The sequence below is a fragment of the Phocoena phocoena genome, chromosome 6 (assembly GCF_963924675.1).
Source record: "Phocoena phocoena chromosome 6, mPhoPho1.1, whole genome shotgun sequence".
NCBI classification, from domain to species: domain Eukaryota; kingdom Metazoa; phylum Chordata; class Mammalia; order Artiodactyla; family Phocoenidae; genus Phocoena; species Phocoena phocoena.
The window spans coordinates 90986208-91010942 of NC_089224.1; positions in this window are offsets into that span (position 1 = coordinate 90986208).

Sequence of the window (24735 nt, forward strand, 5' to 3'; positions counted from 1 at the left end):
CTTGTCTGAAAAGCTTTTGACTTCTCCACCAAATCTGAATGAGATCCTTGCTAGGTTGAGTAATCTTGGTTGTAGGTTTTTCTCTTTCATCACTTTAAGTATGTCCTGCCACTCCCTTCTGGCCTGCAGAGTTTGTGCTGAAAGATCAGCTGTTAACCTTATGGAGATTCCTTTGTATGTTATTTTTTGGTTTTCCCTTGTTGCTTTTAATATTTTTTCTTTGAATTTAATTTTTGTTAGTTGGATTAGTATGTGTCTTGGTATGTTTTTCCTAGGGTTTATCCTGTATGGGACTCTCTGTGCTTCCTGGACTTGGGTGACTATTTCCTTTCCCATATTAGGGACGTTTTCAACTGTAATCTCTTCATATATTTTCTCAAACCATTTCTTTTTCTCTTCTTCTTCTGGGACCCCTATAATTCGAACGTTGGTGTGTTTAGTATTGTCCCAGAGGTCTCTGAGATTGTCTTCAATTCTTTTCATTCTTTTTTCTTTATTCTGCTCCTCGGCATTTATTTCCTTATTTTGTCTTCCAGCTCACTTATTCATTCTTCTGCCTCAGTTATTCTGTTATTGATTCCTTCTAGTTTATTTTTCATTTCAGTTATTGTGCTGTTCATCTTCGTTTGTTCTTTAGTTCTTCTAGATCTTTGTTAAACACTTCTTGTATTTTCTCAATCCATGCTTCCATTCTATTTCTGAGATTCTGGATCATCTTTACTATCATTACTCTGAATTTTTTTTCAGGTAGATTGGTAGACTGCCTATTTCCTCTTCATTTATTTGGTCTTGTAGGTTTTTACCTTGCTCCTTCATCTGTGACATATGTTTTTGCCATCTCTTTTTTTTTTTTTTTTTTTTTATGAGTGAGATTGTGTTCCTGTCTTACTGGTTGTTTGCCCTGAGGCTTCCAACACTGGAGTTTGTAGGCTGTTGGGTAGAGCTGGGTCTTGGTGCTGAAATGAGGAACTCCATGAGACCTCACTCCGATGCATATTCCCTGGGGTCTGAGGTTCTCTGTTAGTCCAGTGGTTAGGACTCAGAGCTCCCACCACAGGAGCTTTGGCCCAACCCCGGGCTTGTGAACCAGTATCCCGCGAGCCACGTGGGGTGGCAAAAAGAAAAAAAAAAGAGAGGACAATAACAAAGTAAAAAATAAAATTAGACTAGGAAACTATCAGCTATGTTAGAAAGAATATAAAAATAAAAATATAGATGAATAACAACTGGAAGGTACTTCAGTACAATAGTAATAAAGAGGAGAAGGGAAAAGAAAAAATAAAGAAAAAATGAGGGGAAAGGCCTTGGCTGTGGAGGGCGGGGCCTAAGCAAGGGTGAGGTTTGGGCAGTGGGTGGGGCCAATGCTTAGATCCCACAGGCCCTGAGGGCTGTGTGGGGGGTGGCTTAGGCTCAAGGAACAGAAGGGGCCCAGGCATGCCCCCCACCTCTGGTCTCAGAGAGCAAGGGACCTCACCTGGGAGCCCATCAGGCTTCCTGGGCTTGAGTGGGTGGGGCAAACACCCTCCTCTCCTCTCCTGCTCCTCCTGGAGGGCCCCTGCCACCTGCCTCTCCTGATCTCCCCAGCCTCCCTCCTCTGCCCCCAGGACCCACTCGGCCTGGATGGGGCTTTGGAGGGGTGGTACCAGCTTGGGAGCTCAGCAGGCTCCCCTACCCGAGTGGGCCAGGCAATTGCCCTCCGCTCCTCTCCTGCTCTTCCTGGAGAGTCCCTCCCACCTGCCTCTCCTGATCTCCCCAGCCTCAGAGGCACTGATCCTGTCTGGCCTCCACTTCTCCTCCCTGCTCAGTCCCCCTACATTCTACCGGTTCACTTTGGGGTTCCTCCCACCTCCTTGGGCGTCAGAGTCCCCCACCAGCAACTGGCAGGTGCCCTAGTTGTAGGGAGATGTGAACTCCACATCTTCCCACACTGCCATCTTCTCATGGGCTCCTCTAGTATTATTATTAAACTGTCATTTATTGAGCATTTACTATGTTCATGGTATTGCCCTAGGTATTTATATGCATTATCCCATTTAATTTCACAGTAACTGTACAAAGGAGGTGCTTATTTCATTCATGAAAAAGCTAAGGTGTAGAATGATTCAGTAACTCAAAAGTACTTGACTGAAAGCTATTCAACTCTAAACACCAGTGGTGGACCTAACAATTTAACATCTGAAACAGAACCTTTTTTAAAATTTCTACTTTTATACAACAAAATTATTTCAAGTAAGTATTATTTTTAAATAATTGATTCAAAACAAGAATAAATTTCAATTTTAAACATATTATTCAAGGTCAGTAGGATATTTCACATATACACTAAAACTTGCATCCACTAACCAAAAAGATTACATCTCACAGTTCACATGTGGTCTGACTGTTTTAAATTTTAAGCACAATATGACTTAAATTCTGTTTCTTTGTCTTCACAATCACTGTGCTATTTATTTCAGATCTTCCATTTAAACACAGGAATAGGTGCACTACAGGTATTGGAGACACAAAGCACATATGAGATAAGCAGTAAAAATTCCAAACCATTATGAACTTACTCTCAAAGCCAACACATGTAGCTGAGTCCATGCGTACTAAGCACAAATTACATAACTCAGAGTCTTTTTAATTAATGTAGAAGATAAAGGATAAGACACAAAAATGTGCTACTGTGAAGCTTACATGTATATTATTAAGTTACCCTAGTCACTGTTTAAAACTTAGAACAAAAGATTTTCTCAAGGTGTGTTGTATCACTGACATTGAAAACTGCAAATGCATGTGATAATAAAATGCAAAACAACTTTTAATTCTTTTTACTATTGTCTTTAAATTCTCTATAGACAACACACCTCATATCACCTGCACCTGAGGCTGACCCTTCCCACTACCATTCCCCTTGGTAAGTTGCTGACACAGACAGCTCTCAATCTCCCAGTCACATCTGTACTTACTATCTATTAACTGAGCTCAGTTATGCTCTTTCCTATTCGTCCTTTAAATTCATGCAAATATCCACATGGTAGAAAGACCAGTTTTTCTCCAGCATGGAGCCCTATTAATAACTTCCCGCTGTTTAGAGGGAAAGAAGAGTTCCTGGCCTGAGTTACCTTGAATATCCACCCGTTACTCAGTAAACCTCTCTTTAAGGTTGCTTCCTGTGCACAACTCAGAAAGGGCTGCCTCACTGTAACCACAAGAGCTACAATCTTCTTCCTGTCTTTGTTAGTTTCATGTTCTCTTATTGTAAACTATGTGCATAAATTAGCATAATCTGGAAAAGTGGAAAAATCACTACAGTCACTGTCCACTTAGTGAAAAGCAAACTCATCATCTTTAATATTCTTTTCTAATGGCTGAACATATCCAAGAATCCCTCTGAAAATGTAGCCTAAAATAAACTACTAAAAACAGACTATAAATTAGAGGTGAGAGGGGAGAAAATAGGAATAAGAAGAGATTTAGAATAATTCTGATAAAGTCAGGAAGTTTTGTGAGAAAAAACAATTGTGCTTATATTATTTTTTGTGCATTATACAGTATCATACATGTATGCCATATATGTTAGAGAAAATTACTAGTGTCTATATGATCTCAATAAATATATCGTGAATGAATGAGTTTGTAAAATAAATATTAGTTATACTGAGTCAGAATATTTTGTCATCTGTAGCTCTTTCTCCTACAGTGATTCATGTAAATTGCAGCCAGATTATAATATTTGTCCCTAAGGGAATTTAATCTCTTGACAATTCTACTTTACTAACACTCATTAATCCCTACAGTAAATTGAGAAATTAATACTCATAAACTTCCCTATTTTGGAAATGGTGATATCAAGACATGGTGACAGGGAGTAATTCCCTTGAGTGCCTCAGGGTGAGTGACAAGAAAGGAGATGAGGGTGGATCCCTAAGACTTGCTAGGAACAGAGCTCCAGGAGGAGTCACAGAATCTTAAGGTGGAAGGTACCTCAAAAGCCGTCTCCTACCTTCCTTAGCAAATGCTATGAACACACTAGAGTCTTTAGACTCCACTACCAATACCTCCAAGAACAATGAGCTCACCACCTGAGCTGAACCATCCTACTTTGGGACATCTCTGACTAATAAATTCTTCCTTATGTTGAGGTGAACTCTGTCACTTGATACATTCTACTCTTCATTCTGAGCCTGAGCAGAACAAGTCTAGTCTCTCTTCCGCCTGAACTGCCTTCAAAAATATTAAGGCAGCAAGCATTTTGCAGTTGACTGACCCAGTTCTTTCAACCAGTCCTCGTGTGACGTAGTATCAAGTCCTCTCACCACCCCAGTCACCCGCCCTGTAATAACTTGTCCATGCAGGAGGGAAGACTTTGTGTTCAAAGGCATATCTCCTATAAAACTGGACTTTGCTAACTCATCCTTGTTTTTCTTTGCTTGTTTCTTACTCAGAAGCAAAGAAAACACAAGACATCAGAGAATTTCTGCTCTAGATCTTCCCAACAATGCCAACTTTCAATTCATTTTCCAGCAACCAAAGTAATCTTGTGGTTAAGGTTCCACTGATTTAGACAATGTCCTGCAGAGCATAAAATACAAAGTGGCTCTTCAGGCAGTGAAGGATGAAGTTTCAGTCAGAGGTCACCACCTTATTAAAGAGAAGAGAAAGATTTTCTTTCTTCACAAAAAATTTTATGTGACTAATTTTTACATAAATAACCCTAGAGTGACGGTAATGAAAATTAAAATGAAAACACAGGGCTCCCCTGGTGGCGCAGTGGTTGAGAGTCCGCCTGCCGATGCAGGGGACGTGGGTTCGTGCCCCCGTCCAGGAAGATCCCACATGCCGCGGAGCGGCTAGGCCCGTGAGCCATGGCCGCTGAGCCTGCACGTCCAGAGCCTGTGCTCCGCAATGGGAGAAGCCACGACAGTGAGAGGCCCGCGTACCGCAAAAAGAAAAACAAAAAACAAATACTCAGAATTTCATCAGTCACCAAAATGTCCTTTTCATTTTTCTGTTTTGCCTACCAATTCTTGCCCACGTGCATAAACATATTTATATTTTCATTTTCATAATGTAAATGTAATTTTTGATTCATCATGTTAAACGTAACATTATATTGTAAGTTTTATTCAACATGCTTCACGATTTTTACAGTTACTGTTATTATGGATATATAATATTCCTCAGAGTAGACAGATAATAATTTACTTAATTCATTCTCTAAGGCTTTTTAATGAATTTCCAAAATGTTCTTATTATAAACAGTAGTGCCACAAGCTTCTTAATGCTTACAGCTTTTTCATTCTTTAGACAAAGTACCATTATCCCCATTTTACAGATCAGTAGATCAAAAGGGATAAGTATTTTTATGCCTCAAAAAATATTCTGACAATGAAAACTATTTTTTTAAATGGACTGCTTAGCCCTATGAGATAAGAATATCTGTTCCTCACTGGGAATCTAGTATGCACAGACTCTGCTCTGAAGGATTTAAGAATAGAGTTCAATTTAACCCTCAGTAGAACTTAAGAGGAAGGTGTTTTATCCCAGTGGTAGAGGAAAAAGAGGTTTAGCTGGAAATACTGAGAAAAAGTATCATCAACTTAGAGATTGAGGATTTGAACCCAAGTCTCTCTGGCTTTAAAACCCATACTCTCTGAATCTCAGTTTGCTCAGGTGTAAAACAAGGTATTGAACTAAATATTCTCTTAAGCCTCTCCCAATTGAAATATTCAGAAGGCTTCTGATAGTTTCAGATCACGATGGTCATTTCCCAGCACTAATATTCTGTTAATAGAAATTTCCCTTATGGGTAACGGGAGAGCTGTTTTAGCACTTCTTTGCTTATAAAAGATGCTGATAGCAGGAATTTTTGACAGAAGCTACCTTATAGCAGTGGTACCTCTGGGTGTTACCTCCATATCAATAACTCTTACAAATGATCTAACACTACCACGTATAAAATAGATAGCTAGTGGGAACATGTGGTATAGCACAGGGAACTCAGCTTGGTGTTCTATGATGACCTAGATGGGTGGAATGGCGGGGGCGGGGATGGGAGGGAGGACCAAGAGGGAGGGGATATATATATACATATAGCTGATTCACTTCGTTGTACAGCAGAAACTAACACAACACTGTAAAGCAATTATACTCCAATAAAAATCATAACTCTTACAAACGATCCTTCCTATTATGTGAATTCCCTCCTTTGATTATTGTGTGATAATTCTATAATTTTCCTCAGTCACTACTAAGTCTCTTGACAAAGTGCTTCACTTTTTGAAACATACCTATATACTATCTTCTTGACTCTACCAGGAACTTATTTTGGGTTTTGTTTCTAAATGCTCTCCTGTCATCAAATGAGTTTTATCTAAGCATCTATGTATAATACCTAGAATTTACTCTTGAATCACTTGGGGAAATAATCTATAAGACATGTAATTTGTTTAGCTCAGTGCAATTTACAATCTTAGATTATATAGTCTGAAGGAAGAGACTCCCTGTCTTTGTAGCTTTAGCTTCGTCTGACCATTCATCTGATATCACATAGTCCGTGTATTTTCCACACTCTGTATTTTCTGTACCTACTATTCTCTCAAACAAATTCTAAAAAACCTCTAAAAAACACACCCTTGGGCTTCCCTGGTGGCGCAGTGGTTGGGAGCCCGCCTGCCGATGCAGGGGACACGGGTTTGTGCCTCGGTCCGGGAGGATCCCACGTGCCAAGGAGCAGCTGGGCCCGTGAGCCATGGCCGCTGGGCCTGCGCGTCCGGAGCCTGTGCTCCGCAACGGGAGAGGCCACAGCAGTGAGAGGCCCGCGTACTGCAAAAAAAAAAAAAAAAAAAAAAAAAAAAAAAACACACCCTTAACTACCATCCTGAACTCTCTTCCTGAATGAGCTGCAACTCACCACAAGTGTCCAGGAATGATAAGAATGACCATCAGTCCAGCAAGCTAGAGAGGGAACAGCAGGACACGTACTTCATCTATCACTGGTTAAACTGAGAAGGGAGGGAGTTCCATCTCTTTGGTCTCCTTTGCTCTCTTTCAGCCTTAAGGTTCTCTACTCCCGGCTATTTGCATTTTCAATCTATAATCAACAGCATTGTCTTTTTGATGATTGTACATGTAGTAGGCTAGGCTTAAATCTGGTGTTTTGTAACTGAGATGCAAGGAAGACAGGCAAAAGCCAGGGGAGAGACAAGAGACAGGGGAACAGGGAGCAGACATTCCCATCCTACCTGATTTCCTTTCCCACAGAGCCCACTGGTTGACACAGAGGGTGTTCAGATTGCAAGAAGAAGGGGGCAGGGAGTTGGGGGGGGGAGAGAAGAAAATAAAAGTGACTATATTTGCTTAAACAGAATATAAACAAACCAGGTACACAATATCTTTGTATAACCCCTGTTGCTAATAAACACATAAGCAATTGAACTGCATCTGGGATTTTGCAAATAAAACAATAAAGACAGTCCCTGCCCTCAAGGGGCTGCTGGTCTGAATTCCACAAAAATGACACAATAGTTGACTGGAAAGGCAAGCCTGGCCAGGGAGGCAAGAGGAGGGATCCATGAGCAGAGGAAAAGCTTGCTCGGGAAGCTCCTGAAAGGAAAGTTTGGGTATCTCCAAACTTAAATCCAGGCCCAACCTCAGACTCCCATCTGTGAAACAGGACTAATTGTAACCACTAGGTGAGATTATGGAGTGAGAATTAGGTGAAATAAAGTATGGAAAAAGAGCTCTGAAAACGATGAAGAAACATGCAAATATAAATTAAAATAAAATTTGAGGCTTGGAAGCAGAATTCCCTTAAAAATGTCATTTTCAGTCTTCGGAGGATTGATACTCCTCTTACTTTCTTGTGCCACTACTGTTAACTCTCTATTAATATTCATTGAGCACCTAGCTACATGCCACCCACATGTACATGAATTAACTTTAATCCTCCCCAAAACCTGCCAGGCAAATACCATTATTCCCAATTTACAGATAAGGAAACATGGCTCTGATGAAGATGATGACAGAATTAGAATAAATTTTGCTCATTTAATCAACTTTCCGTCATTTTCTCAGTCTTTTTTTAGTATTTCTTTCAACATATTTCTACCAGAATACTGAGATTGAGTATTAAGATCCCAGCCCCATTCAATAATTTACTTTACTTCATTAGTTCATTCATTCAACCAATATTTATCAAGTCCCTACCAGGTGCCAGGGATTGCTCTAGGTGCTGTGAACCTGTGTTAAACAGAAAAGAGAAGGGCTCCGCTCTTTCGGAGTTCACTTCTAGATGTAAGAGACAGATGATAAATAGATAAACAAATACATCCACGTGATACTATCACATAGTGGAAGGTGTTATGAAGAATATTTAAATACATTCAAATGATGACAAAGTGAATGAACAAAACTGTCATTTACCCTATTAAAAAGTTTATACTTTTGGGACTTCCCTGGTGGCACAGTGGTTAAGAATCTGCCTCGCAATGCAGGGGACATGGGTTCGATCCCTGGTCTGGGAAGTTCCCACATGCTGTGGAGCAACTAAGCCCGTGTGCCACAACTACTGAGCCTGCGCTCTAGAGCCCGCAAGCCACAACTACTGAGCCCGTGCACCACAACTACTGAAGCCCACGCGCCCTAGAGCCTGTGCTCCGCTACAAGAGAAGCCACCGTAATGAGAAGCCCCCGCAACGTAATGAAGAGTAGCCCCCACTCGCCACAACTAGAAGAAGCCCGTGCCCAGCAACAAAGACCCAACACAGCCAAAAATAAACTAAAAAAAAAAAGGTTTATACTTTCCTCAACAAAATGTAAAATGGAATCTGTAAAATGCCATCCGTCTTGTTCTTCTGCCAAAAACAAATGAGCCAAGAGCCAAAATAAATGCTTCCTGTTAATCAAAATAGCATTATCAATGTCAAGGAATTATACACTTGGAGGTGTACGATTTCATCCAACAATTCTCCTTAAAACATCCTTGGCTATTTATACCTCCTCTCAGGTTGCCCACCAGCCCAAGGCTATGAAAGAAAATGGAGACAGTTCTGAAGAACTTCCTGTCTGCAAACAGCTCCACTGTGATATAAGCCCATTATTATCAGGCATGATGGGATCCAGAATCTTCATGTTCCCCACAAGGGACACAGAGATGTGAGTATGGCTAATATCAGAAATAAAATAGGCGCACTTTGAGCCAATACGAGAGGGAGACAAATATTCAGACGCATCTTGGAGAAGTGTCCTACAAAATCCATATGGATTCTTGGCCAAGGCTTCTTGGTTTGTTACCACTGAAAATTAGTTTGGTTTGGTTCATTAACATTGCAAATCATAATATGTACCACAATCTTCTGTGGTTTTCCAATGATCAGAATAAGTTCCAAAACATCAAGCATAGCTCCAAGGCTGTGACATATGTAAATCCTCCTGGTACGTTGCCAACAGAGTGCCCAAGATAATGTGATTAGTGCCTCTAATGAGAATAATTTAACTTCCTCATTTAAAAAAGCACCCTCAGTAAATAAACCTCATTGACAGTTTATTACTCCCTGGGTGGAGAGGTAAAAGAGCGAGAGCATAGTATTTGGAGATTAGGGCCTAATTTGAGACATACCTCTGCTATTTCCTGGGTGAGTCACCTTCTATAAGCTACTTATCCTCTTTGAAACTGTTTCCTCATCTGTAAAATGGGGATAGCAGTACCTATCAGTCAGCACTTTTGTGAGAATTAAGTAAAGGAATGTGCATTTACACACATTACAAGGGGCAAAACATCAGACACCTGGTTAGGGTCATTTCTGGGGAGCCCCTGCTACAATCAGGATGCTGTAAGGATGTCTTGCACCCAGAATGTAAGAAGTGTGTCAGCCTGGGAGCCCCCACAACTATCTGTGTTCAATACATTTTTTTCAGCCTGAAAAGGCAGGTCATTTAGGCCTTCTAATATTAAAATATATAGTAGAAGTGACAGTGCATTATCTGAGCTCTGCTCATGTCACCATCTTGCAGGTTACCTCAACTCCAAATTAGGTGCAATGAGAATCCTCATAAGCACTGACAAATATTTCATTCATCTACTCATTCAATCATTCATTTACCATCCATCATTAGATGTCATACACTCATTCAGTAAGTATATTCGGAGCTCAGTGCTGTGCTGTGCTGTGGACTGTTCAACAGCTGGGTTCACAGTCCAGGAGGGAGGAAGGTAACTCAGTGACTGCAGTACACTGTGATGAGGGCGATAACAACACAACAATAATAATAAAAGTTAACTCTGCTGATCAAGCTCCTGGTTGTAAGCATCAGACACCAATTCTGGTTTACTTAAGCAGAAAAGAAATTTATTGGAGGGAAAATACTCCTCACAGAATTTCTGAATAGCTTGGAGGACAAGATGCCAAAAATGGGCAGGAACTAAGAGAGGTCACACAATAGGACCACAGCCAAAATCCCACCACAGGGAAGATCTGGTGAGGACACCGTGGCTGGTCCTGTTTCCATGGCTACTCTGGAGAACAGGCTGTTCTTGCTGCTGCCAAGTTGAACAGGATAAACCCCTCAGGTAGTGCAGGGAGATGCAACACTGACTATCAGGCTGGGGCATCCGATAAGCTGTGCTCAAGCCCTGGGTCCCAATGGGGAGGGGAAAGCAGCAGCTGGCCTTTCAGCTTTGAAAGTGGACACAGGTGGATGCAGTCCTTCCAGGACTCATCCTGAGGGAATCTTCCAAATGTGAGAATGGATTTCAGATGCCAGGCAGCGAAATGTTTACTGAGTGCCTTCCATGTGCCAGAGACTGTGCCAAGCAACTTATAGGCAATATCTCACTGGATCCTCAGAGCAGTCCTATAATACAGGTACTTTACTATCAAACTTTACCGATAAACTGAGATTTGGCAAGAGGAAGAAACTTGCCAAGTTGTACAGCCAGTAAAGAGGCAAAGCCCTGACTCAAACTCAGTTTTCAACAACTGCTCCACACTACAAAGAGAGAGAGACGTACAAAGGTTGTTGGGATCACAGGCAAGAAGCCCTTGAATCAGACCAGGGAGTGAGGGAAGGCACCCCAGAGGAAGTGAGGTTGCAATGAGATTTAATGGATAAGAAGTTGGTTAGATATTGCAGGGAGGTGTGTGGGAACTGAGGGTAGAGGCAGTGGGGTTTAGGAGAGGTAACAATTTATGAAAAGAAAAAGCGGCACAGGTTTCTTGGAACCAAACGTTTCTTCAGCTGCAGTACAGCTGAAGAAAAGAGTACAAAAGGAAGGGGTGTGAGTGGGAAATGTGATGACCCCAACTTCAGGCACGTGTTTGTCCCCAGAAAGGATTCCAGGTCATTCCATCATTAAAGAGCACCCATAGCTAGAGAGTGACACTGGAATTGTTTAATTCCTTTGTCTTCACTGAAAAAGTAGAGGAAATGAAGTGAGCAGAATATCCAGACAACTTTCAGCACCATTATCCTAAATTAATCCTACCATCCTAACTCTAGAATTTAAAGAGCAAAGAATTTTCCAGGGGCAGTAGGAATTCCAAAGAAAGTTCTCAACCTGGAGTGATCCTGAGTACTAAGTGATGATCCAAGTATTTGTGGAGAAGGATCAGGGACCAGCTCCTGACAAGCCTGGCCAAGGTCAGAATTTCCTGAGACCTTCCCCCAAGCAAGATCAGCAAGGAAAAATGCTCAATGCCTGATTCACTCGGTCCAGGCCATTGCCCCAAAGTCTCACCTCACATTAGCATTAGCACCAACTCAGTGGGTAGGCATGACTGGGCCATGCCTTGTCAGATTAAATTTTCAAGTGCCTTCACTTTTTTCTAAAGAAAGAAGGATATGTTTTCAACTTTATGGAAGGGTATATATCAGCAACTGTTAAATATCTCCAAAAATCCATTCTTTCTTTCTTTTTAGTATTAGGACAAACACACACACTCGTACACACACCTCCACCCTGAGTTTTAGCAGAACACACGTCCACTCCACCAGAAACACACTCCCCAGACTCTCTTGCAGCTAGGTGTGCCCATGTAACTATGGTTATCTAATGGTGTGTGGGTAAGAAATGATGTGTACAACTTCTGGTCACTTTCTTCACAGTAAATTGCTTGCCTTCCAATCAGTTTCTTTCTCCCTTCCCAAGGGTTAGAACATGGACATGTTGTTGGCAAGAAACTGACTATGTAGATGAGGAAAACATTCTAAGAGATGGTGGAGCAACAATAAAGGAAGAACCTAGGTCCCTGAATGACCTCTCAGAGCTGCCCAGCCTTCCCAGGCCATCCACCTACAACAGGACTTATGTAAAAGAGAAATAAGATCCCATATTATTTAACCCACTGTGTACTGGGGTTACTGTGTTACAGCTTAGCCTTTCCCTAACTACACAGGTTGCATCTGAAGGTAATGACAGAAAGCATGTGTTTTTTTTGAAGACATGGAAACCTAAGTTCTAATTCTAGCTTTACCACTAACTGATCATCTGCCGTCAGTTAACTACTCTAGGTATTCTTCTCACATGCAACAAAGGGCAAATAATATTAATTTTTCAGGTTTTAAAAGAATTATAAATAAAAGACCCTGTACGGTGCTGGTACACAATGAGTGCTATAAATGCTACTATTTTTATTGTTATCTTATTTCAGGTCACTGATAAGGCCTGCTGAAAATACCACAGCACCATGAGGCATCCAACTTGGAACTCTCTAAATATGCTTAGAGGACTCCAAAATGCCATGTACAGCCAAGTTTATCTGATAAAACGTGATATGAATTCTACTAGCTGACCTGGACTTCATCCCACTTTTGAACATCTATAGCCTTTCAATTTGGCATTTTGCATGTCAACTCTGCAACTAGAATGTGAGGGGAAGCCTCCACACCTGAGCAACGGGGGTGGGTCTGCACCCACTGAACTCCTGCAGATGGGAGGGAGCTCTCTGCCTGCAGTCAGTGATTGAGTTAGAGGCTGCTCCTTTCGTTAGTGTGGTATGACTGGTGCCATCTCACCTATTGCTTCTGGGAGCAGTTTAGGTGACAAACTTGGTTCAGAAAAGGAGACCCAGGGAAGGACTTTGTCATTGGCTCTACTGGCCTCTTACATTTTATCCAAGAAGTTTCCAGATTTGCAGCATAGAAGGCAGCAGTCACACATGTAATACTAGCAGCACACCCTGACCAAGTTGTCAATTCTATTCATGAAATTCAAAGCCCTGAACCATGTCAGTGCTGATGAGAAGTGTAAATTGCCAATTCTTCAGAGTTCTTCAAATATCCTCTTATCATGTGGAGCACACGGAGTGAAAAGTCCCCTTATGGACTCCCTCACCCACCTACCCGCCCACCCCCAGAAAGGCAACAGACTCTTCCATCTGGAGCCCTATGTCTGTCAACTTTTTTCAACCATTCTCTCAAGGTATGATTGACATAGAGAAAGTTGCTCATATTTAATATATACAACTTGATGAGTTTGGAGATATGTATACACACACGATGTCAGCTTTAAGAAGGAACAAATTCCCCTCAGATCATAAATCCCAGGTAACATTCTAACTGAAATCAATTTTTTCCTTAGGCCTCAGAGAAGCCAGCTGTTTCTGCTCCTGTGCCAGGGTGGATATACTAGCTCACTTTCTGCCACTGGTTCTCCAGAGTCAATTTATGCTGCCTCCTGTTGGTCAACATTTTAAGTAAAACTTCCTTGAGCTCATGGCTAGAAAATGTCACACTGGGTATCAGGACCCAGGCAAGGCTGTGAGCAAGCTTTCAACAAAAATTCAACGGTCCTTTACTGCTGAAAACACTGTTTTGACTTAACTCTACATAGCTGAAGCATGAAGGAATATGAGTTTACAAGGAAACAAAACCCCAAATGCTAAACAATTGTGCCCTCTGTATGTACAGCAGCACCCTTCCAATTTGTCATTACCTTCCTGTTCTTCTGGTTCTCTCTTATACATAAGACCCCCTGAATCCAACTTGCCCAAAGGTCATTCCATGGAGCTACATAAGGCAGGACAGAGGCCCTCATGCTGACAATGAAAGAAGTCAGTTCCAGGCACTTGCCCAAGGTCACATGGTGGGTCAGTGGTAAAGCCATGGTCTCAAAGCTTCCCTTCTGAAGTGCCCAGCATGTGGGGTGTTTTTGCTACACTAGCTAACAGGTCATCTGTCATGTTGTCCTTGACTCCATTTGACTACATTACTCCAAATGACTACATTTTCAAGGGCCAGAACCATGCTAGTGTCCATGTCAAGACCTCAGTGATAGTGGCAAGTACCCCACAAGGCCTTCCATACAAACGGTGAGAAATGTCAGCTCCCTTGAAAGGAGAAACTTCATGCACAAAACCCAGCCATCCCCAGAGTCGACCGTGCCATGAGGTCAGAGGCCAGGAGGCTTTTTGGGAAGGCACATTCTGTGTGCAATGTCTGAACTTGCCAGATCTCAGGGAAGTTGGACTTCTCCCAAGGAAAGTTTTGCCCCGACTCTTGACAACTGTCAGCACATCTCACAAAGACAGGAACTCACGGGACAGAGATGCCAAGCAGCAGGGAACCATTAAGACTAAAACCTGAGCTGCTGAAGGAAACTGAAGGTTGAGTGATTTTTCTTCTCTGAGCTGCAACCTGTGAACTTTGAGAATGAAGTGCCATTTATTGTGGGCCTGCTCTGGGCCTGGCTCTTAGCACACTTGATCTCACTGAGGCAGTACAGTGTAATGCAAGGTTCCTCAACTGAGGCACTATTGACATTTTGGACAGGACAGTTCTTTATTGTGGGGACTGTCCTATGCATCGTAGGATGTTTAGCAGCATCCCTGGCCTCTGCTCACTAGAGGCCAGCAGCACTTCCTCTTGCCACCTGTGACAACCCAAATTGTCTCCAGCATTGCCAACCCCTGGGAGACAGATTCACCCCAAGTTGAGAATGATTACTATAGTGGCTATTTTGCAGGCTCTGGAATCAGACAGCCAGACTCCAAATCCTGACCCACCCTTTATCCCATTTATCAGATAACCTTAGAAAAATTCCATAAGTTCTCTGTTCCTCAGTGTCCTTAACTGAAAATAGTTAATGGTAATACCCACACATAGGGTAGTTATGAGGGTTAAGTGAGACATCACACATGAAGCATGTAGAATCAGGCCTGGCACAGAGAAAGCCAACCTTCCCAAATGTATTCTCATCCCCATTTTTCAGAAAAAGAAAGTGAGGCTCCAAGAAGTGACTAAGAGATCACACAATCAGCAAGCAGCCCAGCTAGTATGTGAACATGATTCCTCATGGGCTCAGTAACCATCAGTGAGCGGCCACCATGCAGCAAGCCCTGGTCTGGGCTCCTCGGCTAAGGAGGAAACGAGACAATCCTTGTGCTCAAGGAACTCCAAATCCAATGAAGGAGGCAGGCACGTGGCCTGGCGGTTTCATAAGGTGTGCTATGGCAGAAGAGCAGAGAAGTGCTGGGGCTGCAAGTGCTCAGCGGTGAGGCACTTAACCCAGCCCAGGTCATGGGGGAGGAAACACCCAAAGGGATCCTGAAAGACTCCAAAACGCTTTCCCCGTCACCACAGTGCTTATTTCATCTAACAGATGACAGACAGCTTTCAACAGTGACTGCAGATGTACGTCTGAGGGGTGAAGTCTGCAGTAAGTCTGGTCAGGGACACCAGCCTCCAAAGATTTGTGGAAAGGGACGAGATCACAGAGTCTCACTGAGATTGAGTCAGATCTCTCATTCAGAACTTCAGGGAGGGTGGGTTGAGAGCTGCCCCTGGCCTAGTCAGTGCATCCTTCGACGGTTTGGAGAGAGAGGTTAGCAAACCCCATTTGACAGCCCTGGGGTGGGTGGGGGGCGTCAAAGACAATTAGAACTTACTCAGCACAAACACACAGTGATGAGGAATAAGTAAAAACCCAAACTGCTGCAAGAGCAGGTTCTTCTCCTTGAAGAAGTTGCTCACATAAGAAGGGACCATGATCCTCATGAGAGACAAAAGGGTTTCACAAGCAGAGATGTTTTCATAGCCCTGTATTTCACTTAATGAGCTGACGACTGAAGGCTCACATTCATAATTCCACTGGCTGGCTCAAACACCTTCATCATGGCTACGTTATCATACACCTGTACAGTATCCCAAATGCTTGGAATGATCCTGTATGACAGCCTGGGGCCCCTGCTAAGAAGGTGGGGAGGGCCAAACCCAGGATCCAGTGTCACGTCTTGTCATTGATCTGTGAGAGGGAAGAAGACTCCATATGCCCTCACTGTACAAAGTGTGGCCCTTACACCAGCAGTATCAGCATCACCGGGGAGCTTAGAAAGTAAAGACTCAGGCTCCATCCCAGACTTACTGGATCAGAGTCTTTGGGGTGGGAATCTATATTTTAACAAGCTCTTCACATGATTCTTATGTTAAAGTTTGAGAAACGCTGCTGTAGACCATCTTCCGTTCACCTTCCCTTTCATTCATTTATTCAACAAATAGTTACTATCTATCCTTTAATAACCTTGCTACTAGATACTGGGTGTATAGTTGTAAATAAAACTGACACGGTTTTTGCTCTTGCAGAATTTAAATTCTTCTCTGGGGAGCAATGGGAATTTGTGGCGACATTTGATGAGAAACCCATGAGGGAATGAGAAACAAATGCTTATTCCTGACAGATATGCAAGTCGAGTCATATCATGTCATTAACATGAGCAGGCTAACCCAGAACAAATATTTAGCAGGCACTGGAGTTATGCTGGATGAAAAAAATGACAGAAACACATTTTTATTTCTCTTACCTGAATCTGTGCCCCTTGAGAATGAGCCAACGTCCCATTCACTCTGGTTTCCCCAGGGCTCAGCATGGTACCTGGAACTCACTTAATATCTGCTGAATGAATAAGGAAAGGAATAAATCCCAATTAGCCTGAGAGGTTGCCCAGAGCCCTCTGTGTCCTAGGAACCCCTGAACCAGCCTGCAACCTGCCCCCCAGGCTAGGAAAGGGTCCCCCCACTCAATAACCTGCATGTCCGCAAAAATTCTGCAAGCAGGACCCTATCTCTAAAAGCCAGTTCCCCACCTAGTGGGCTGTGGAGTAGAGCTTCCTTCAGGGAAGTCAAATCTCTCTGGAAGCACCTCCCTCTGTGCTAGAGGACTCTGTACAGAAAAGGCTGAGAAAGAAATGCAGGAGAGACAGGCCTCCTAGGAGCTGCCCCAAGGGCAAAATTAGAAATGAGACTACTGGGGTGGGAATGGGGAGGACACAGTGAAGTGCTGCCCCCTACCCAGCCTTCCTGGAAAATAGGAACGTCAACCAGCTGACACTAACAATTAGCAGCTCAGATCACAGAGATTTTGCTCAACTGGAAAAACTTAGTGGCAGATTTTTGTTTCATTTGGACACTTGATAGACTTAAGCCAGACTGTATATTTACTTAGGAAGAAGAATAAAACATTAAAAACATATTCTTCATGCTGAAATTACATTATCCAAAAGCAAGGTAAAAACAGAGATTTCATATCATTTTTCAGCTCTCAAGGAATAAAATCCCCTCTGAATAGGTGGATGTATTGTTTGGGTTTTGCTCATGCACTTTCTTATATGAATAACATGATCTATTAAAGTGAGAGCTTTCATATATAATGAAAGTAAAGACGCTCAGTGGCTACAGGAGGGCCCTGATAAAAGAAGAGGAGGTGGGAAGAGCTGACAGAGCCTCCACGGTGAGGCCACCAGTGAGCAGCAGTTGACGGAAGGGGGCTTTCTGCTCTCCATCTTGTGTGCCAGCAGGAACCTCCTCTGGCTTAACAGAGTAAGCCAAAAATTGGTATAAGCCTTACTCGTGGCTCAGGTATGAAGAGAGAGGACCCAAGAAAACTTACTCTTACCCTCAGTGTCCAGAAGCTTCTAAGATGAAGCACGAATGAAAGGTTTGTGGTCTCCCTCACCTTGTGCAGGAGAGGAAGGAAGGGGAGGAAGGGTCCCCCAGCCAACCACCCACCCACTGCTGCCCAGTGCAGGAGCCCCTAGGCTGAGCTCACAGCAGGGCTGCTCAGGGGTTCTGGGGAAAAGAATCATTAGGCCAAGGTGGAGATAACACAAAGGCCCAGGCAGCTCCTAAAGGCTCTGGGTACTTGGGTCTCCTAGGGAAGACTGTAGGCCTCACAGGCCCAGAGCAGGTGCTTGAGACCCTCCTGCCTGCCCAGCACCAGCTTCCCATGTAGTAAGTCAGGCAGGGGAAGACAGAGGCCTGTGAACTCCTAGAACTGGGTCCCAGAAGGAGGGGAAGAGAGAGAAAGACTGAGATTGAGAAAAAGGGACTGAGTAAATGAGACTCAGAGAGAGAGAGAGAGAGGGAGGGAGAGAGGATGCGAGAGTGAAAGAGGAGACAGACGGCAAGAGAAAAGCAAGTTTTTAAGAAAAACAAAGATGTCATTGAGAAAACCAAGAGTCATTAAGGTTGACTGAACACAATTTTGAGAGTTTCACATATATTAAATCATTTAATTAACTCCTTATAACATCCTCTAATGAGATATTATTATCATCCCCCATTTTACAGATGAAGAAACTGAGATTTAGATTTAGTAAACGTCTGAACCAAGATTCAAGTCTAAACAGTTTGGTTACAGAATATGTAAAGGAAAGAGAACAGAAGGGAAGGTGAAGCAAGGCAGGACAAGGGAAGAGAAGAGGAGAGAAAGGGGAAAGAGAAAGAAAATCTTAATAAGGAAGACATTTCATGGAATGGATGAATGGTTAGATGGCAGGCAACAGAGAGATGAATGGAGCAAGTCCTCACTATTAAATTTGACCACTGTGACTCTGAAAACTACCAGTCACTACACAGAGGCTGCTCCCAGTTTGTCCAGCTTTCTTTCTATTCTGTCCAGTAGAAGCATAACAGGGCTTATTATTTCACAAATTTGTTTCCCCAAATCAAACATTCCAGGAAAGTGAGATCTGGGAGAACACACATAGCCCAAAAGATGGGAGTTAGTCCTACTCTCCAAGGCTAGAGTCTAAAAATGTGGCCCTTGGATTATGGAACCCAGATAAAGTTAAACAACTCTTATTGATTTCTAAACTCCAACAGATGATTCCTGCATGTTCACCCTGGGCCAGGCCCTCTACCAGGCAGTACAGAATGAAGAGGATGCTGGGCTCTCCAATGGCTCAAAAACCATGTTAGCCCCCAGTCAATGTCATGAGTTCTATATACATAGTGGGAATAAAACTCACACAAGCCCAAAGCAGGGGGCGGATTGAGGATAGTTTCATGTAAGTGGCATCCAAGCTAGACTTTGAAGGATGAGCTGGAATTTCTCTAGTGAGGAAGAGGATAGCAGGCAGTACCAAGAGAGGAAACCACAGGAACACAAACCTGAAGGTGTGAGAGTGCAAGGAAACTTCCAGAAAGTTGTTAGAAGTTCAGAACAACAGATCTGAACAAGAAGTGGAAGGAAATAACCCCAGTGAGAAATCAGAAGCTCTGATAGTGATGACTCTTGACTGACTCTCTAAGGCATGTGTACTTTAGCCTGTGAAGTCAGGGACCCTTTGAGAATCTGGCCAAGATCTGAATCCTCTCCCCGGAAAATACACTCACATACACAAACACACACACAAATACAAAATTTTACATTCAGCATCACAGTGTTCTCCTATCTCTGGTAAGATGCCATCACCGTAGGCAACAGGGAGCTATAAACGGTTTTTAGCAAGAGACTGACGTGATCAGATCCATGTGTTAAGAGATGGCAAGAGAGCAGAAAGTAAAAAACCCCACGTTAGGGTCAGACAGACCTGCATTTGAGAGCCTGCTCTGCCCCTTACTAACTACCAGACCTCAGGCAAGTTGGTTCAAGATGTAGCAACTGAGTTTCTCATAATGGTCACAGTAATAGTTCTGACCTCACAAGACTGTAGCAAAGATTAAATGAGATAAAGCATTTAAGGTGCATAGCACAGACCCCAGAGAACATGGTGAGCACTGGCTCTATGGGAACTTTTTAAACAATGAACACAGTTCTGGTGGTCTCAATGAGGGAAGAGGCAAGGCCCAGGGAATAATCCCAGGGAGCATGGCTCACCCACCACCCCAGGAGGTGCCCAATCCTAGGTCTCTGTCTGTGGATACCTGGCTATGTTATGTGCCTTTAGAATGAGGCTCAGTTCTCAACAACATAGCTCTTAGGAGGTGTGTGCTACTACTTCCTTTACAAATAGATGGTGCCAGCACCTCCTGAAGCCAGAAACATGGGATTGGAGAATGACTGAGCAATGCAGCTCACTCAAAATGTTTCCAAATTGATTTCATAACCAGATGATGCCTAAGATTTAAACTTGGCAACCACAGGTCTGTTCTTCAGATTGTGGAACCAATGTGCAAACAGCTGATGAGGCAGATTCCCAGTCGAATGACACAGTTGCACTGAAGATGCTGACCACAGGTATGTCATGGACACTTCACTATGTCTCGCTCAGCAGGAAGGGCACAAACCACTGAGAGAACTCTGCTTACTGAGCACAGATTCCAGTGTCTGGCACATAGTATGCACTCAATTACTATTTGTTAAATGAATGAATGAATTTATTATAAATGAGGCCTCAGGGTTTATCTATCTAGTTCAGTCTCCCATTCTGCACATGTGGAAAGGGATGCTGAGAGAGAAAAAAATCATATTCCCAAGGACTTGGGACCTGTTAAGAGTTAAATTATGTCCCCATATGCACCTCAGTACCTCAGTGTGACCTTATTTGGGTCTTTACAGAGGTAATCAAGTTAATACGGGCCCTAACTCAATATAACTAGTGTCCTTATAAAAGAAGAAAATTTGGACACAGATACACACACTGGGAGAACACCATGTGAAGATGAAGGCAGAGACTGAGGTGATGCTTCTATAGGCCAAATGTTGCCAACACACCACCAGAAGCTAGGAGAGAGGCATGGAACAGATTCTCTCTCACAACCCTTAGAAGGAACCCACCTTGCCGATACCTTGATTACAGACACTTCTAGTCTCCAGATCTGTGACACAATAAATTTCTGTTGTTTAAGTCACCCAGTTTATGATATTTTGTTACAGTAGCCCTTAGAGAACTTACACAGTACTTTCTCTGCTACAGACCCAATAGTTCTGAAGAAAATGAGAGGCCATTCAGCTGACTTTTAATGGGCAAGCCTACTATCATGCTCCTTTATGGGATGGTCAGCAGGTCAATGAATTATAGGCTAGGGAATTTGATTATTCATTCATTTGACTAATATTTCCTGGGCACAGGTGAAGCACAGCTCTGTCCCTGTGGTTGGTGAGCATACACATGAGCCACAGAGGTGGACTCAGAAAAGGGCAACACAGTAGAGTCTGGCTCAAAGGACTCCAAGAGCCAAGTAGGAGACTCTCACTCTGCCTGGGTGAGTCAGAAGATTTCAAAGAAAATGTGACATTTGAGAAGGTCTCAAGATTAGGAGTTTTCCAAGCAGAAAACATGGATAAGGGCATTCTGAGAAACCAAAACCCTATAAGTAGAAGTCTGGATTCCCCATGGCAGGGGTATACTGAGGGTGCAGTGAGAAGGGGCTCTTGGATGGAGAGGAGGTAGGAGAGATTGTGTGGCATCAAACTGCGACAGGCTGAGTTTGGGTGTTATCCTGCATGCAGAGAACACAGAATCTTTCAGAGGGGCAATGATGTGACTGGATCATTTTTCAGGTTGACCACTCTGAGGGAGCATAGAGGCCAAGAGAACAAAGAACAAGAGGCCCTTGTCACTGTCACATGAGGGATGACAAGGGCCTGAGACAGAGAAGTTACAGAGGGGACGAATGGATCCGCAAGCCATTTCTGAGGCAAAATTAGCAGACTGTGTTGACCTACACTCCGTAAGATGTAAGGCCACGCAATAGGAGGTGACACTGGCCTAAGAAGGATGGTGTCGATGTTTTCTTCCTACCTTCAGGAAAGAGAAGAGGTACCCCCAGGTTTTCAGATCTCATACCTTTCTTAATGACTCTAGAGAGAAAATGATGAGGAAGATGTCCAGAAGAGGACATAGTTTTTGCTCACCAAGGGCAAAAAGGTGATGTGGGTGTCACTTCCCTTCAAATCCTGTGCACACCCAGCAAGCTCTGCCTCAACTATGGCAGGTGCTGGTCCACCCAGGGCTCTCTGCCATGCCAGAAGTGCTCCAAATCAACCTACCTCATTAGGCTCTGACCTCGCCAAAGGAGGTAGCCCCGTGCCAGCAGAAACAGGGATGTCAGAACTCCAGGCCCATGAGGGAGTCACTGGGGATCAGGTGGAACTGGAGTCCTCCCAATCATATTTTACTCTATCTTAGATGCTCAGAATCCTGGGATTCACAGGAACTCAGCAGCTCTCTAGACTAGTGGGCCTCTACAGCCTTCCATCAGCTACTTGCCCAGCTCATGTTTAAACTCCTCCAGGAACTGGAGAACCCAACTCTTACAGCCCAGCTGATCTTTAGATAGCTTCCACTAGGTCTCCCTAATATATCCCCGAGTGCCCCAGGAAAGAGGGTGAAAGCCACTTCTGCCTGACTCTCTTGGAGCATCTGAAAATACACTCTTGCCCTGCCTGCTCTTCTTCCAGTTAAAGCTATCCAGCAGCTCCAGCCTCTCCCCCTGGAGTGACTTTACATCCACCCTCACTTTGTTCATGTTCCTCTGAACTCGTGCCAAGGCCTGATCACTTCCAATTTATCACTTGAGGTTTTTACATTGGAAGGAATCTTATTTCAAAGATTTCTCCTCTTTTCTCTGGCACCCAAAATCACTACTGCCTCTTTAGCATGTCACCACACCTCTGTGCATTCCAAAGACATCTCTAGTCTTTTAGGATAAAATGCATAAAGGATGTAGAGTGAAAGATGGGGTGTGTGTGTTGAGAAAGCAAGACAAGGGTAGTAATTGGGGATGCTGGGATAGAGATTACCCCGTTTCCTTCACTCTGATTCTTCTGAGTGCTTACCTAGACATGTCACTGTCATTATCTGAGCAGTTTGAAAAACAGTGAATTAGAGCATGGTGACCACAACTGGGGGTTCAATCCTTTCATCCAGAGATGTGCTTTGTTTAGCAGGAAGACACTGAGGGTTCTGAGTTCTGGGGGTAAATATCCCAAGCTGGGGTATGCAAGAGAATCCAATAAGGTGAGGGTGAATATATTAGAATTTTTATTTCTGATTGGTTTATCTCATATTTTAAATTTCCAATTTTTTCATGTACTATGTGTATGAGTCCATTATACTATTTATAAGTAAATAAACATGTGTATATTAGACATGCATGCTCAATATATTTTTACAGAGATGCTTGCATGATCAAAAAGGTTTAAAGAATGCTGCCCAGGACGGCAGTCAATTAGCCCACAAATGCCTTTTACTGGCTTTGGGGCGGGCAGGTAAGAGTGTGGATACTCTGCACACTGCTGTAAAAACAGTCATTCTGCAGAGGACCTACTGACCTTTGGTGGGTGCATTATTAAGAGGGCGTTATTTAATCTGCATTTATAGTGGTAGCATATCTAGAATGAGAGAGGAGACAGTCACATTCAACCTTAGTTGTCCAGACCACACCTAGAGAATTATGTTCCATGGTGGAAGTTATATTTTAAGAGGTAACTCCAAAACTGGAGTCTTTTGAAAGAACATTGACAAACTATGTTATGGGCACTTGCAACGGTGTCATCAGAGGAACACTGGCTGAAACTGGGGGTGTCCAGCCTGAATGAAGTACGGGATACCTGAGAGCTGGCTTCAGATTTTTAAAGGGTGACCTTGGGCAGTGACAACAGATAGAGTTTATGTGACCCAAGAGTTAAAGCCAATGGGTAGAATTACAGGTAAGAAAATTTGGGCACGATCTACAGAATCACTTTCTGGCATTGCTGTCTCAAGAGAAAAGGTGAGCTCCCTGTAACTAGAGGTGTGCAAACATATGCAGGGTGACTACTTCTTGAAAATGCTGCAGAGCAGACTCCATCTTCAGATGGGTGGTTCATTTGGAACACAAGTTTTCAACAAAGTTAGCACATGGACAACTGGTGGTCACTGGGTGATTATAGATGATACATGAACAGATATTTTTTATTTTAAGGTGATCTCACAGATACCTTTGATTTAGATACCTTTGATTTAGATAAGGCTGAATTTACTTCTCAGTCAACTGATGTAAAGAAAACCATCAAGAAGAAGACAGTAGAGGGCACATGCAGACATGGCAAAATGCGTAAATAACTGAAGACAAGGAAACAATGGAGATGACTAGGAGAACAAGAAAGCTCCTCCCTGCCTCAAGATTCCAAGATTCTCTGATCTTCAATACTCACCACTGACCAGAGATCACTTTCCAATTTTGCCTTTCTCCTTTCAGCAAAGTGCAGACCCCAAAGCTGGAGTCCCCAGAGCCCTTGTGTTCACCTGGCGTCCCAGAACATCCAGTCCTGGTACCTTTCCTTTCCTGCTCCCCAAATATACCTGTCCTGGATCCTGAATGACCTGCTTTCCTGTTATAAGATTAAATTGATAAATGGACCCCCCCCATTTATAACTGGGGTACCCTTCCCCACCTCCATCTCAGGGAATATATGTTTACTTGAGCAATGGTCTCCCGTAGAGTGTATCTGAACACCAAGAGGAATCTCCAGAGTCAAGGATGTTAATCGTTAAGGAAGTTTTGAGGGTAATGATTTTTAGTCAGAAAGGACCTTTGGAGCCCCTACCC